The 15,055-nt window shown below is 48.4% G+C and overlaps 1 protein-coding gene across 1 annotated transcript in view; it reads left to right on the forward strand.

The window, feature by feature from the left end:
* The window catches only part of LOC106144325 (adenylate cyclase type 1-like), an 83,486-nt gene that overhangs the window by 49,938 nt on the left and 18,493 nt on the right, over window positions 1-15,055 (forward strand). The window lies entirely within an intron of this gene.

Raw genomic sequence — 15,055 nt, forward strand, 5'->3', positions numbered from 1 at the left:
CCAAGTAGATGAACCTCCCAGGGACACTCTTAACTAAAACATTATACCCTTTAACAGAGAAGAAGGGAAAATCCAGCATCCAGATAGAGGGCCCACCATGCTGGGGAGAGATGCCCTCCATCCCCCCATCCCTGCCCCTCGCTGCCTGTGGCAGGTAGGAGAGCTGGCCCTGAAGTCATAAGAGTGGAAGAGCTGTCCCCCCTTACCAGCTGTGACACTAGGGAGAGTAGCCCCTGCACCTCACCTGGGCAACACAGTAGAGCTGACCCTAATGGTCTAGGTGAGGGAGAGCCCACTCTGAGGACATGAAAACGGGAGTATCGGCCTCCCCATTGCTCTTTGCTGCAAGGGCTGAAATAGCAATGCAATGCTGGAGAGCTCACCCTGGTGTTAAGGACAAGGGAGAGCTAGCAGACTGACCAACCCTAAAACCACTCAGACCCAGAACCAGGGTTCTGAGTTGGCCCACCCCAACACCCACCCTGTCCACAATCTGTGAAAGCACATGAAGTGGCCAGTCCTGCAGACCCAAGGCTGCAAACCTCCATGACACAGGACAATGAGAGCATATTCAGAAGGAGTCCCAGTGAGGGACTTGACAGTGTAGCTGAAACCCGAGGCCTCGAACCAGTGTTCTTTGCAATGAACGTTTGCAAGTAAAATATATGAATGAAAGGGTTCGCTGTATGACTCACTGAGATTCCATGACAAGATTTTTCCTTTTCCTTTTTCCTCTTAAATTTTACTTATTTATTTATGGAGGGTACCTTGCAAAGGCAGAGGGTGGATACAAAAAGACAGGCAAATGAATGGGACTGCGCTGCATGATGTGAAAGACATAAAGAATAAATAAAAAGAAAGTTTAAAATCAAAAATAATGGCCCCACATAGGAAACTATTATAGTCAGGAGGTATTCTGTCTCTAAACTACTTGAGTTGAGAAGAACTTTAAAGCAAGATGTGAGAGATCTTCTCCCAGTCTGGCTCACGAGGCTGTGGAAATGGCAGATGGGGTGGGAACTGACTGAGTGCTGTGGAAGCCGAGAAACTGATGAATAAAACCCCCATCCCTCCTTGAGGCAAAGGCTGAACAGCCTGAGGCAACATGAGGGGAAGCTGTCCCTTGCAGATTGGCTTATAAAAGCCATTAGGGCCACTTGGTTATTGCTGGCTAATGTGCCTGTGACTATCAGGGAGCAGAAGACAGCAGACGCAGGAGGGGCATTTCTAAGGGGATTGGATAAGAGAGGCAATGTTTGATGCCCAGCTCCCTGGGACAGGTAGGACTGATTTCACAGGAGACCTAAAACAGAGGTTGATTCAGCAGGAACCTCAGATCTAGTAGAGGGGGGTTCAAGGTTTGGCTGAGCCCCAGGGAAGCTCAGCATCTTTATGAGGCAGGAGAGATTATAGTCAATCTGAATGACTGGTATACAAACCAGGGCCATAAAGTGCAAAAGCAGTCAAAAGAGGATGAAAACAGACAAAGAAGACACAGATGCTGTTTGGGCTACTCAAAGATAAATGTGACAAGGATTGGATCTAGTTGGAGTACCCAGGGAAGACCTGGTGAGAAGCCAAATGCTGTACTAGTGGGCTTCTGGAAGACTTTCAAATCTGAGCAGTAGTTCACAGTATTATTATCATACATAATAAACAGACTAGGCTTGACCAGAGATGGGTGTGATATGTAATATTCTAGATTGTTCTGCCATTCCAGAGCTCTGTCAGAAGCCCTCCAGTGACAGTCAACCAGCTCAGAGTCTCTAGAGACAGGCACTGAAGGATGTGAGCTAGGCACCAATCAGTCCCACTGAGACCACCAAGGTGTGAGATACACAGTGGTCCTGTGGCAGCATCGCTACCCCAGCACGAGGAGGCCAGTGGTTATGGACAATGTCTGTGGAAAACTAAATAAGATGGTGGTCCTCGTATATGCTGATATTGCAAATGCTGAGATTCTGATGAAAGAATTGTTCACAGTTATGAGATCTTTTCACAGTATATTGGACCTTAATAACAGGTTGGGGTTTTTAAATTTGTTTTTTGTTGTTGTGCTTTAACCATCCAAGACCAAGCTGGCACTTGGGCTGGGTTGGCAGTGAGCGTTCAGAGATCCTACCCACCATCTGTTAAAAGGTATTGTTATATAACGCTAACTCTTGAGTGTCTTGCAGACATGGAGAAGCATTTGGAAGAACAATGAAGGTAACAGGTAAGTTGTCTGAATAAAGACACCCATCATGAGCAGGAAAAGTCCACCTGGAGCTGTATAGTTGTTGGGGGAAAAATTCCAGGACCAGGGTATGTTCATTCCTTAGAAGTTATTGGCCAGGAAGGCCCTCAAGCCCCTCAAATCATGAAAGCATTGCCAGGGCTGTCAGTGAATGTCAAAACTAGACAGCTTGTCCCTACACTTGAAGATGTTGAATGCATTGATTACAGGACATGGGGGAACCAGGTTGGGACCGAACTGGAAATTCCTCTCCCTGCTGGCTGTTTTACACTGTGCTTAGAAGATATTATATGGGCTTCTAGGAGGGGGGGGGGTTGTCACTAACAGTCCTGTCCAGGAATAGAACCTAAATGCTAGAGAACCTACATGCCAGGTAAGATGTGCCTGTGGTTGCCATCATGGCATGACTGTTATAGACACAACCTGTGCCACAGGTAGAACCTTACATTGGCACTGTAAGCCAACTCAAAAGCCCATAGACTCCACTATGGAGGCTAATGCTATTGTTTTGTTGAATGCATGTGATGGGCTTGTCAAGACGCCTTCTGGCCATTCCTGATTAAGCCCGTATCACCATTGCTATTGGCCTCAGTTGGTTATGGAAGGGAACTTCTTTCTTTTCTTTTTGCAGTGAGAGGTATACTGAAGTGATTCATAACTGGTCCAGCTCCTGAGGCTAAGTGACTTGCCCTGGGTCAGACATCCATAGCAACCGCCATCCCCAGGCTCGGGAAACATTACAGAAGAGGTTTCAGAAAGAACTGGAGAAACGGATGGTTGTTTTATGTAGCGATTCCTTCCAAACTGGAATGTCCCATAAGGGAAAGAGCTTTGCCAATACTCAGGAAGTAAAAAAAAAAAAACCTCACAAGGCTCTGGGAGTTCCCTGAAACTAACAGGATTCATAAGGCTCCTTTCCCAGGTGATGTAACAGCAACGAGTTCTGAGAAGAGGCTTTCCAGCTGTCAGAGCTGCTTGCCCAGGCCCCACATAAGGAAAAATTGACTTCGTTCACGTCTCCGTAGAAAGAGTCATATGATACGGTGGCAGTGTTCACTTTGCAAACTTCCACCAAGCTCAGGACCTTGCTGGACATACTCTTCGGGTTTTTTGTTTGCTTTTTCGTTTGCCCTTGTCTTAGCTCCAGCTCTGTAGGTGTGATCTCCTGTGGGGGTGCCAGTCCACATTTTCATCTGTATAGAAGAGATGACTCTAAAAAAAAAATGGAGGGATTGCCTTTCAAAAGGCGCTGAGAGATTTCTCTGCTGGAAAATGAGCCAGGCTGGAGAGAAGAAGATGGTCTGCCCCACCCAAAGAGAGGCACGGGGAGAAGACGATATGTCTTTAGGGGTAAAGCCAGTCTTCCACTCTGATGGCCCAGAGAAGCAGTAGTAACTAGAATGGTCACCTAGGATGGATGTGGGCAGCCTGGTGGACAAGTTGGTTCTAGTGCACTCAGACTCTTTGGGTGATTATGTTTGTAAAAAAAAAAAGTTTTCTTTTTTTTTTACAAACTGAAAGCAGGAGGGCTACTCTAGAATAAAAAAAATACTGATTGGTTGCAACATGTGAGCCTTGTTTAGAACAAATACCCAAAAGGGTGTGTGGGGACAATTAGGAAGAAAATAACTAATTGGCCGGCTGGCTAGATTTTCTTAAGAGCTATAACAACAACAACAACAACAACAACAACAACAACAAAAAACCTAGGAAATGGATCAAGTTCTATAGTGTCTGTAACTGTCCTTCAACTTAATCAAAGACAATTTCTATTTCTCTTTATACTTGAAAGTTTTAATATCAAAGTTAGGAAAACAGAAGGAGAAAGAAAAGACCCACTTGGGATTCTAAGCAGAAATCTTCTGGACTCCCCAAAGCTCTCCGTTTCTCTGCTTTGCGATCACAGCACACACAGCTTGTCTTGTAGGTGCAGATCTTGGCCTCACAGCTGCTGCTGTCCTTGGCAATTGTCCCATTGTACCTGCTCCTCCAGTATACTGGCATCTCCGCTGCACCTGGACTGTGCCTTCACCAATATCCTCCCCTGGTATCCCTTCAGGGAGTCTAACTCTGCTACATGGTGCGAACCCTTGACTTCTCTATGACCCCTTCAATCCTGGGGTTTCTACTGCATCTGAGGCCGTACCTTCACTAATGTCCTTTCACAGTGCCCATCTGCAGCCGCTCTCCATGACCCCTCTATGCTTTCAAAGCAAGTGCTGGGAAACTCTTCCACATTACACGTTCAGCTTCCAGTATATGCTGTATCCTTGGCCCCTCCACCACCGCTTCTCTGTGCTGACCCTGAGGAAATACTTCCCAGAGGATGTCACCTCACTGATGCTAATCTCTTTTAGCCACAGCTTCTCTTCAGCCCTAGTTGACCAGTATTGGCTGTCTCAGAAAAGCAAATGTTTCACTTCAGTGGTATGTAATTCAAAGTATCATACACATGACTTTGATACAATTTTTGAGAGACTCTTAAACTTCCCTCTGAAACGTTATAAGCCAGGCTATCATCATTGGCATTTTCCTATAAGTTCCCATTGCAGCCCCTTGAGCTTCAAACATCAGTGTCTTCTTCCAACCAAAGTTCCAATCACATCTATAATCTTCCTCCAGACAACATGGTCAGGTCTGTCACAGCAAAACCTCCAGCAACAAATTCTGTCTTAGGTTTTTGTTGCTGTGGTGAAATGCTACAACTAACAGCAACTTGGTGGGGACTGGAGAGAAAGGGTTTATGTAAACTGATACTTCCAGGTAACTGTCCATTACTGAGGGAAGACGGGGCCAGGGCTGAAGGGGAGGCCACGGAGGAACACAACTTACTGGCTTACTCATTCTGGCTTGCTCAACCTGCTTTCTTATACCATCCAGAACCAGGAATGGGACTGCCACCCTTCAGGACCTCCACCCTCACCCCTCCCAATGAGCTGGGCTTTCTCACATCAATCATTAATCACCAAATGCCCCCGCAGACTTGCCTACAGTCAAATCCGATGGAAGCATTTTCTCAACTGACAGTCCCTCTTCCCAAATGACTCCAGCCTTTTTCAAGTTGAAGAAAAACTAACTAGTGCAAGGAACAAGGTTGAAGGGAGGGGAAAGGCACAGCGTCTGTCTGGGCTGTGAGGGACGGCCCTTGAGAGTAGAGGCTGTTGGGTTGCTTCTCAGTTGCTGGGTACAGGCCCTGGTTTACTGTAGCGGTATCTTGGTCTTCCCCAACCAACAGGTTTTCATGGACTGGAGTTCCTATCACTTCCTTACCAGAGGAAGGACATTGAGCCTCCCCCCTGCATAGTGCTGCTCCAATGGAAGGCATGTGACCAGAGCAGGGCCAGGGAGACTCTTGCTGGTTGGAGCCACATGGAGGAAGAGATTTTCTCCTTTTTAATACAGGGAATGAAGATGAGGCTGTGGACTTCCAGGTTGTTTCCTGCCTGGTGGTCAGAACAGGATGGAATGATATAGAGAAGCGTTCTCTGCCCTCAATCCATGGCAAACAGTCCCTAAAAATCTCAGAGTCTCCAAAATGAAGCATCTGTGTATGTCGGGGAGCTGACTGATTGCTATTGTGAGTGTCCAGCTTCAGGATGGGGGAATCAACTTTGAGATGGCTAGGGTTGAAATTTTCAGCCTTACCTGTGGACATTTGGAAAGGAAGAATGAGACAATGTTTTAATTGGTCACCAATAATCATTGATTTGAATACCTCAGAGGGTGGAATTTAGCCTTATATACTAGTAAACAACAACACATTTAGTTGCTGGGTTGGTAGTGCACCCTAAAACTTCAGAAGGCTGGAAGTATTGGTGCTTTGGGGCCTTACTAAACCACTGTGTATCTCTTTCTGTGGCTGTTCAACTGTGTCCTTTAATGTCCTTTGTAATGAACTGCTAACCCACCAAGGCAACTTCCTGGAGGTTTCTGAGGTGTTTTTAACAATGGTAGAAACTTAGAGCAGGGTTACAAGAACGTCTGATTTGCCGCTATGTCTAGCAGAAGTTGTGGGTGACCTGGGGACTTCCTGCAGCTGGCATCTGAAGCAGAGACAGTCTTTGGTAGCAGTGTCAGGACTAAGTGACACTGTCGGACACCCAGCTGCTGCCAGTTTCAGGTAGTGTGGGAAATCCCTCCCCTTTGGGTGACTGAAAATTTCCTCTGTGAAGTGTGAACTGGAAAGACAGTTGATTGGCTTTCTTCTTGTTCTCCACAAGAAGGACCAAGATTGGGGTAGGGTCTAACAGGATGGCGGCAAGCTACAGAAGCAGAACACCGGAATAGGTCAAGACTCCCTGGGAGCCACGAAGGGGCCTTGCAGCAAGCTGTGTTTGGAGCACGGGAACTGCAGCTAGAGGAGCCCCAGAGCCAGAGCGCTGTCCTTGGGGAGTCTTGGGTTTTCTCTGGTGAGCAACTGGAGATTCCACTTTCAGTGACGATGTGCCTGCCTGACTCATCACCTCGAAGTGGGTTCAAAGACGACAGGTTTTCCTTTTTTAATTTTTAAATTTGATTTACTGTTTTAGCTCTTCCCTGGGGATGTGGCACTGTGAAAGCACACTGGACAGGATGTTTTGAGGCACTAGGAAGCTGCCGGGTTTTTCAGAGCCAGAAAGCGACAGGATCCCCTTCCCATTGCAGAAAAGACACTGCTGGGCTCTGAGCAGGTGCACGTGGGGGCTGCAGGAAGAGAACAGAGGGAGGAGGCTCTAGGAGTCCTGGCAGCAGTCTCCGAGGACCTGAATTCAAGCAGTGACAGGTCTGGTGTGGAGATGTACAGGAGGGAGCTATTTTGGGGACAGGATCCCTAGGACTTGGTGACAGATTGGCTGTGGGGAGGAGAGGGAGGTGAGGAGCATGCTGCTGGCTTTCTGGCTGGGGTTAGGTGGTGCATGGAGATAGGGAAATTCCAGGAGGGTGGGGTCTGGCACATATTCACCGTATGCTGATAGTATTAGCATGTATGCGTGTCAAGTGTGATCAGAGCCCCTGCTCCTCTCCTGGCTCTCGAGCATGGCCATTTAACAGCGAGCACTCCAGCGGTGGCTAGCGGGGATGGCTCTGGGCTCAGGTCCAGGGCTGCAGGGTGACTCTGACGGAGCCTCTGACCCTGTCTGTGACTCCAAGTCCTGAGAGATCATCTCAGGACCTTCCAGACAGAGGTTGTGTTTAGGCAGCCCACTGAGACACCCCCCCCCCCGTTCTTAAAGGAGAAACACAATTTATTTTTAAATCTTTCTGGAGTTTTGGGTTTCCTTTTAGTCCCAAATGGCCTTTTAAGCTTCTGGCTCCTATATTTAACCTATTTAATGAGATTTCTTTTCCAGTAATTCCTGAAACTGGTAATCTCTAATTGGGTCAAATTTTCTACCCACAAGCCAGCGATGCTATTTTTAGCACAAATCCTCAGGCTGAAGCTCCTTGGGCCTTTCAAGCGCAGCTGTCAGCGCCGACTCTCACCACACTCGGCTCTCCGGAGCCAGACCTGATTTTCCATATTTTCCCTATTCACTTCAGGACCAGCCGGCCCACCCAGCCCTCTACCCTCCTCCCCATCTGCAGCTCTGGGGTGGTTTACACAAATCCATTTAGCGCTCATCAGCTTAGGTCTCCAGGGTCACTATAAATAAATCGGGTCCCTCCTGGTGGCTTTGGGGAAGTACCTAGGCTCTAGTGAAGACGAATCACCTGGGTGCAGTCAGGCAGGGGCACAAACTGACCCCAACAGGTGCTTGGGGGATTTAGAGAATCCCTTCCTGCTGTCCTCATTCAGCCAGGGGACGTGGCTGGTCTTAGGATGTTCCTGTCCTGTCCTCCACTCTCCTAGATGCCTCCTGGTGGAAGAGGCCCTTCTTTCTTTCATCTTTGGATCCATGAGGGTTTAGTAACCTCAGAGGTTTCCTGTCTCCTGCCCTCCTGTCCCCAGGTCAAGTGCAGGACTGTGATCCCCTGGGAGCAGGGTGGGGCTCTCTACTTTTGTAACCCCAGAAAACACACAGAATGCCTCAGGGAAATACAAGGACATTTCTTACAGGGGCTTCTGCTGAGAAGATCTTGACCCTCCCATTGTTTGAAGAATACACATCTCATTTCATCTGGGGGAAGGGACAAGGAAGTCACTGCCCACAGGTAGAGCCAGTGTGCTGTGGCTGCCCAGCTTCTGGAGTCTCCCTGCCTTTTGCAATCCCATGGCAATTTGTGACTAGCAAATACCAGTTCCCTTTCCTTCAAAGCAAGGATGTTGACAGAGGAGGGCAGAGTGGGACCTCCTGGGGTTTGATGCTTCCTGTCCAAGCTCTTCGTCTAAAGTCTCCATCTTTACAAGGCAAAATGCACAATGAGATTCTATTCTAGAAGGGCCTGTTTTTCTTCTTGTACTTGCAGAACACCTAAAAGAAAGAAACCTGACCCAGCATCAAATGTGCCTTCCTGAGTTCCAGTTTGCCCACTTACAGAACATGTGACCTGCTACTGATTCCCACAGATAAAACACTCTATCCTTCCCTTACCAGTCACTTGGGTCAGCCTCTCTGGGAGGGTGATTTCATGCGTCATCTTGGCAGGACCATAGTGCCTAGAAAGGGAATCTGATATTATTTTGACTCTACATCTACAAGGGTGATTTGGGGGTGGAATTTACATTCACACCAGCAGCTTCTGAGTCGAGCAGATCATTCTCTGTAATGTGACTAGTCCTCATTCAATTTGTTAAGCCTCTTCAATCAGCTAAGCCTGGATAGAAAAGGCAAAAAAGACTGGCCTCCATCCAGGAATAAAGACCTCTTTAGCCATCAGACTTGTACTAGAATATAAGCTCTTCTCCGGGTCTCTAGCTGCCCATCAGTTCTGCAGATTCTGAACTTAACAGCCTCCATTGTTGCATGAGCGAAACATGCCTTTCTTCATGAGTGTACTACCTTTCTCCCCCCCCCCACCCCTCGCCCCCTCCCCCCCCCCCCCCCCGCCCCTCTTTCTAGGCAATACACATATCCTGTTGCTTCTGTTTTTCTGGAAAGTTCCTGACTCATACTCCTCCTTCCAGTGAACTTCAGATACCACCACATACTGGCTTTCTTAAGAGGGTTGGAAGGGATGGAAGAAAGCAGGGCAGATGCAATGTGGATGCAAATGTTCAGGTCTGCATTCATCAGGGGAGGAGCCTGGAGACAGCTGCTTCTGGTCTCCAAGTTCTACAGTTTAGGACCTCCCTGTACTGCCGACCTACCAAAAACATACCCCATGAGGACATGCTGAAAAAAACTAGCCACCTTTAGTGAAGTTGGCAGTCACCTTCAAAGTAATACGGATCAAGGACAGAAGGCCATGACCCCTGAGGGTAAGCTGCCAGGAGCACATCAGGACAGACCTGGACAACAGTAGCCACCAAAACCTCTGGGGGCGTAATACCCATCACCCCTAGGATATGCCAAAGAGCTAAGGAGGGATTAGCAAAGACGGAGCATGTACTATCCACCATGCCTACCACACAGGAGCTGGCCTTTGCTGTTGGAAAGAGGGGAGTGACAATCTAAGGTTCCCAGTACACTTCGATAACTCTAACTGCCTTTGAATTCGGCTGAAGTAGATTGTAATGAAAATGCAGGGTTTGGATGCACTGCTAGCTTTGGGCCTTATGGGGTATGTGATGTACATTCAGAAAGATGGCTCTTCCTGAGGAAAATCTGAGTTAGCGTGTGTAGGTGTCTGGCGTGACTCACTGTCTCTATCTGAGAGCATGGGCAGAATGGGACAGACAGGCCACAATACCGTGTATGGATAACAAGGGAGGCTGAAGTTTGTGCTGCATGGCTGAGAAGCTAGGAATTCAGCTGGTGTGAAGAGAAGACGGAAGAGTCACAGGGCAGCGTGTGGGAGATTTCACAGTGGGGTCTGGGGAGTCGCGACAAGTGAAGTCTAGGGCATTGCAGAGGAGATGGAGACTCCTTTGTCCCCTTCAGTTTTCTCTTGGGCTCCTGGATTGTATTTAAGAACAATCCATGTCCGTTTGAGGTTTTCATGGACACGGGGACAATCACTAGACTGAAATCTAAGGAAATGCCGAGATACGGTGATTTCAAACTTTTAAGCAGAGAACAAAAAGTCTTGAAGGAATGGCGGGAACAATGGATCCTAGGCTAGTGTGGAGCTCTGTCCTCTGAGCAGAGCGACCCTCGGATGACCCCCAAGAGACCCTTCTACACTGCCCTGCTTCCTGCATGAGGTTCTGGCCTAGCTGTGGTTATCCAGTGCTTGAGTATGGGGGGGGGGCGAGAGGTTAGCTAAAGTGGGGACTCCATCCACTGCAGCCATGGGAAAGTCATCATCCATGCTGGGGGAGACTTTGCAGTGGCACAGTGTGGGGTCACCCATGCTCCTGTAAGCAAGCCCAATAAATTCACTGGCTTACCAACTGGAGTTTGTGTGGGATTGTTGTCTCTTTCGTCTGAAATTGGTGCCCTATCACAGTGAATAGGTGCTTATTGGTGTCTCCCCTGGAAGGGTCACGAAATAGATAACAAGTTCTAGGGTTACACTGAAGACAACACATAAGCCTGAATGTCCAACAGCCGCTTTTCCCTCTTTCCGTGCCACAGGGAACCCCACAAGACACCGGTGCTTGAAGTGGCCGAATCAATGCGCCCAGATCTTGCCTGCTGAGCTCCGTGACGTCTGCTGCTCGTTGCCCACGCCTCCTTGTGCAGCTGCAGTTCTGCCTGGAGTGCTGGAACACTTTATTTTCAGTTCCAGCTATCTGGGCACTGTCCCCAGGCCCAGGAGCAAAGAAAGAAGAGCCTACACCTCCCACCTGCTCTTGTGGTCATGTCCAAGCCTGGCAGGTGGCAGTGGGAGCCCCATCTGTAGCACTTCTAGGCTCTGGAGTTCGGGAATGGGCACAGCTGTGACCAGCCCAGACCTTCAGTCACAAGAGCCAGACCTTTTCTGTTTTGGATTATGACAGCCTGAGGCTTTTTGTCCTTTTGAAAGGACGAGTCCTGAACAGATGCATGAGATGGGTTTCTGATGGTCGTCAAGTGAAGCAGAAATCCCTTTCCTCTGTCCGGATGCTCCAAGAAAGCACACAGAAAAGACTGAAAATGGCAGAGATATGGTGTGTGCAGCGTCTGAAGCTGGGGGTCACGGGATGGTGGCAGCAAGCCAGGGCCTGTCCACTTCATTTTCTGCTGCTGTACCAGAGTGCCCACGGATGGGGACTTTATAAAGAAAAAGGGGTAATTTGACTCACAGTTCTGAAAGCTGAGAATCTAAGAACACAATGTCAGACTCTGCTCGGCTTCTGGAGGCCTCGTGCAGAATTACACATGGGCATAAAGTGGAAGAGGGAATGGACCAGGGATGCACGGGGACTTGGAAAGGGGGCAGAACTGCTAACTGTCCCTGCAGTCCACTTATGAGGGCTTCACCCCCTTGACCCATACATCTCCCACTAGAACCCATCTCTGAATGCTGACACATAGACTAATTAAGCCCCAACATGAATTTTGGTGAAGACAAAACCGTATTGGACCCACAGCAGGGATCAGCTTGCTCAAGGATGAGCCTAGCACATCAAAAGTTTTGATTGCTCCACATTATGAGACCTTCATATGTGCATTTGATCACTTAAAAATGAGCACAGAAATATTAACTCTACTGAGCATCCTATAGTCACAGGGCTGGCAACCCTTATCCTCGTGTTGGCAGTGGCCCAAAGGCTATTAAAGTAGACACTAATCTCCCTACAGGTTCACAGGGAAACGTGGTCTCCAAATATGGAGTGGAAATAGGCTATGGTATACAGTCTTCTAAATGCTGATCCCTGACTGCAATCCACGGAAATCAGTGAGCTAAAGCAGGACCGTGTGAGTTCTCTGGCTACTAGGGCCACTGTCTAGACGGCTGAATCAAGAGTTTGAGTGATCCACTTGTGTGTATATAGAGCACTGAATTGGTAAAGCAAAATCATGTTTATTTTATGCGTAGGAAGGGTAGTCGGTGTGACTGTGGCTCCTTCTTCCCACATTTTGCTAGGGAAATTAAATCCACAATTCACAGTCAGAACACAGACAGGATGAATAGCTTGCTGAAAGTCACACATCTGGCATGGGCGTCCCTGAGATGTTAGCTCAGGCATTCACATTCTTTTAGCCGTGATGTCTCAAGACCTGCTAGGGTAGACATGAAGTAGGACTGGGCCAGACGGGCTGAGGCTTCAGACCAGACCCACTCTGCATCACCTGAATGATCTTATCCTATGCAGTCTTGAGGCATGGATACAAAAAACACATGGGAAGGCTCTGTGATAGCGACCAGCAGACGATGGCCAGTGACGCTCTTCCATATGCATAGAAGAGAAGACTGTGCCTGAAATCTTGGACAAAAGTGCTCAAAATGCACCGTGAGTTTTTAAAATTAAATTTAGTTATTTATTAGAGAGAGACTGAGGTGGATGATGAAAAGGAGAGATGCTGTAGGGACTGGGAAATGACCAAGATTCTGGCTTCTCAGACATATCTACGGCTAGCCATGCTGCCTTCCTAATTGTTGACATCTTTTGGAGTGGCAGATACTCGATAGGAGATTAGAGTTTCTATTTGTGACCCTGCTAGGGAAGATTTGTTCTAGGCCTTTCTCTGGACTTTCTAGTAGATCCTTGGCTTCTGACGGTGTCATTCATGGTACTCTGCCTGTGTGTGAAACTGCCCAGACTTCCTCCTTTGATAAGGACAGCAGTCATATGGTAGGTACACACCACCCCTGCTCCCGCTGTATTATAGATAACTTCCCTCTCTGTCTGTGGCTGTAGACTGTCCATTGAAGCCCTTCTTCCAGCCTGGCACGTGATGTGAGAGCATTAGCACAGTAGTGTACAAGCCCACACTGACAATAGCAAGTATGGGCTCTTGTGCCATCTAAGGGTTTTCGACAGGGCTTGAAGGAACCCCATGCTCCCTCCAGACTGTGAAACTGAGCCAGCAACTGAGCATCTCTGGATTCTGGTTCTTCACCAACAAAACAAAGGTGACAAAGGCTGTTTTCCAAGATGCCAAGTAAGGTATGTCAGACAGACATAAGAAGAAGCATAGCTGTGGCAGTGAGCAAAAGGGTCACACTATGACCCACCTTCTTTCCAATTCGAATATAGGTTCCTCCAGGTTCTCTTGAAAGCAGTTGCTGCTGACTCAAAAAAAAAAAATGAGTGAAGAAGGAATTGCAAGTCGACACAGAAGCAAGCAGGTGCAGCTTACTTATGAACTTTGCATTTAAATGACTTCACCATATGTCTCACTTCTGGATATTGCTCAGGTTTGCTTTAATAAAACCACTAGGATATGAAACCATACAACACTAAGTGACAAGAGATTCCACCTGATGCAGATACTTGAGAAACCTTGCAGACTTATTAGTAAAGACAACCAGGAATCAGGTGGTCCTCGTGGTGCTTTTCAATGCAGTGACCTAAGGATAGAGCCGGACATATAGCTGGTGCTCTCCTTGGGTTTCAGCCAAAAGAACAGAGCGAGAAAAATGACCAGAGAATGAGGCTGCAGAACACTAGGTGTGAACCTTCATGGAAGGGGCAGGACTGGGGTGAAAACAGCCTGGGTGCAGGCTGGTGCCAGGCAGGCTTTGCACTGGGAGTGTCTTCCTGGGGAGTCTGCTCCAAGCAGAGGGATTAGCAGGCTATCAAATGATTCCAGAAGACCTTGGTTTTGAACTATTGGAAAGATTGAGTGGAACATGTAAAAATGACAGTTTCATGTGGCTCAAACTAATACTAATTCCAATGAAAACTGGAACACCTCAAATTCTAATCCTTGCACCTATAGAATAGGAGGGCAGTTGCTCTTACCCTGAGAATCTACTCTAAAGCAGAGTACAGTTTGAACAGGATAGATTGAAATTGAGCATTTGGAAATAGGGCCTCCTGTAGGAGGAATAATGTCTGGGTTGCAAAATTTCGTGAGGGACGTAGCTCCTGTGCACCCATGGGATCCAAAGGTGGCAAGGGCTCCTCTCATCCTTTCTACTGTCTGGGTCCTCTGGGACCCTCTTTAAAGGGGAACAGAGGCAGCGACCTCAGGGGTCCATCCTGAGCACCAGATGAAATTCTGTAAGGTCCATTCTGATAGTGAATGGATATCACGAGGGTGCAAACTAGGCATCAGCGGTGGATCTGTCCCTGCCACTTGTTCCGCAGGAAGAAAACGTCTTGCCATCATTTGCATGGCTAGCTCCTATTTAGGGAGTCAGCGGAGCTGTTTTATCTCTCCTTTCTGCCCTCACCCATCCCTGCACCTATATCTCACAGCTTCCCTGGACATTGCAGCGCTCTATTCTTGTTTAGGTCAACAGAGAGAGCTCCCACCACCCACCCAGGCTGTGGGCAAACCAGACACTTAGAGCTCCCTGCATGTGTGACCAGGGATCCACAGGGCTTCTCGGTGGGCATTGACTGAGTCTAAAGCGGAGTAAAGGGCTCCTCTCCGGTGACCTGGTTCTGTTTGGGGAGGGGACATACACCTGGCAGGGCTGTTCCTCTCTACTGGGAATTTCGGCTTTTTTTTTTTTTAAACGCCTCAAGAGACTCCTGGGGGTGGGGATGGGTGGGCTCCGCAGTGCATAGGTGGGAAAATTGAGGCAAGAGCGGTATCCAAGGTCACGTGGACCCTAGGGCGAGTGAGACGTGGGGCGCAGAGTTGGGCGCGGACTCTGCCCTCCCAGGACCGGGGCTCGTGGGGCTTGCTTGTCGCAGCGCGGTCGCCGCGGAGGACCACAGCCGGGGCGCGGGCGGGCGCCAGTGCGCAGGCGCGGCGG

The sequence above is a fragment of the Microtus ochrogaster genome, unplaced genomic scaffold (assembly GCF_000317375.1).
Source record: "Microtus ochrogaster isolate Prairie Vole_2 unplaced genomic scaffold, MicOch1.0 UNK6, whole genome shotgun sequence".
In the NCBI taxonomy this organism is placed as follows: domain Eukaryota; kingdom Metazoa; phylum Chordata; class Mammalia; order Rodentia; family Cricetidae; genus Microtus; species Microtus ochrogaster.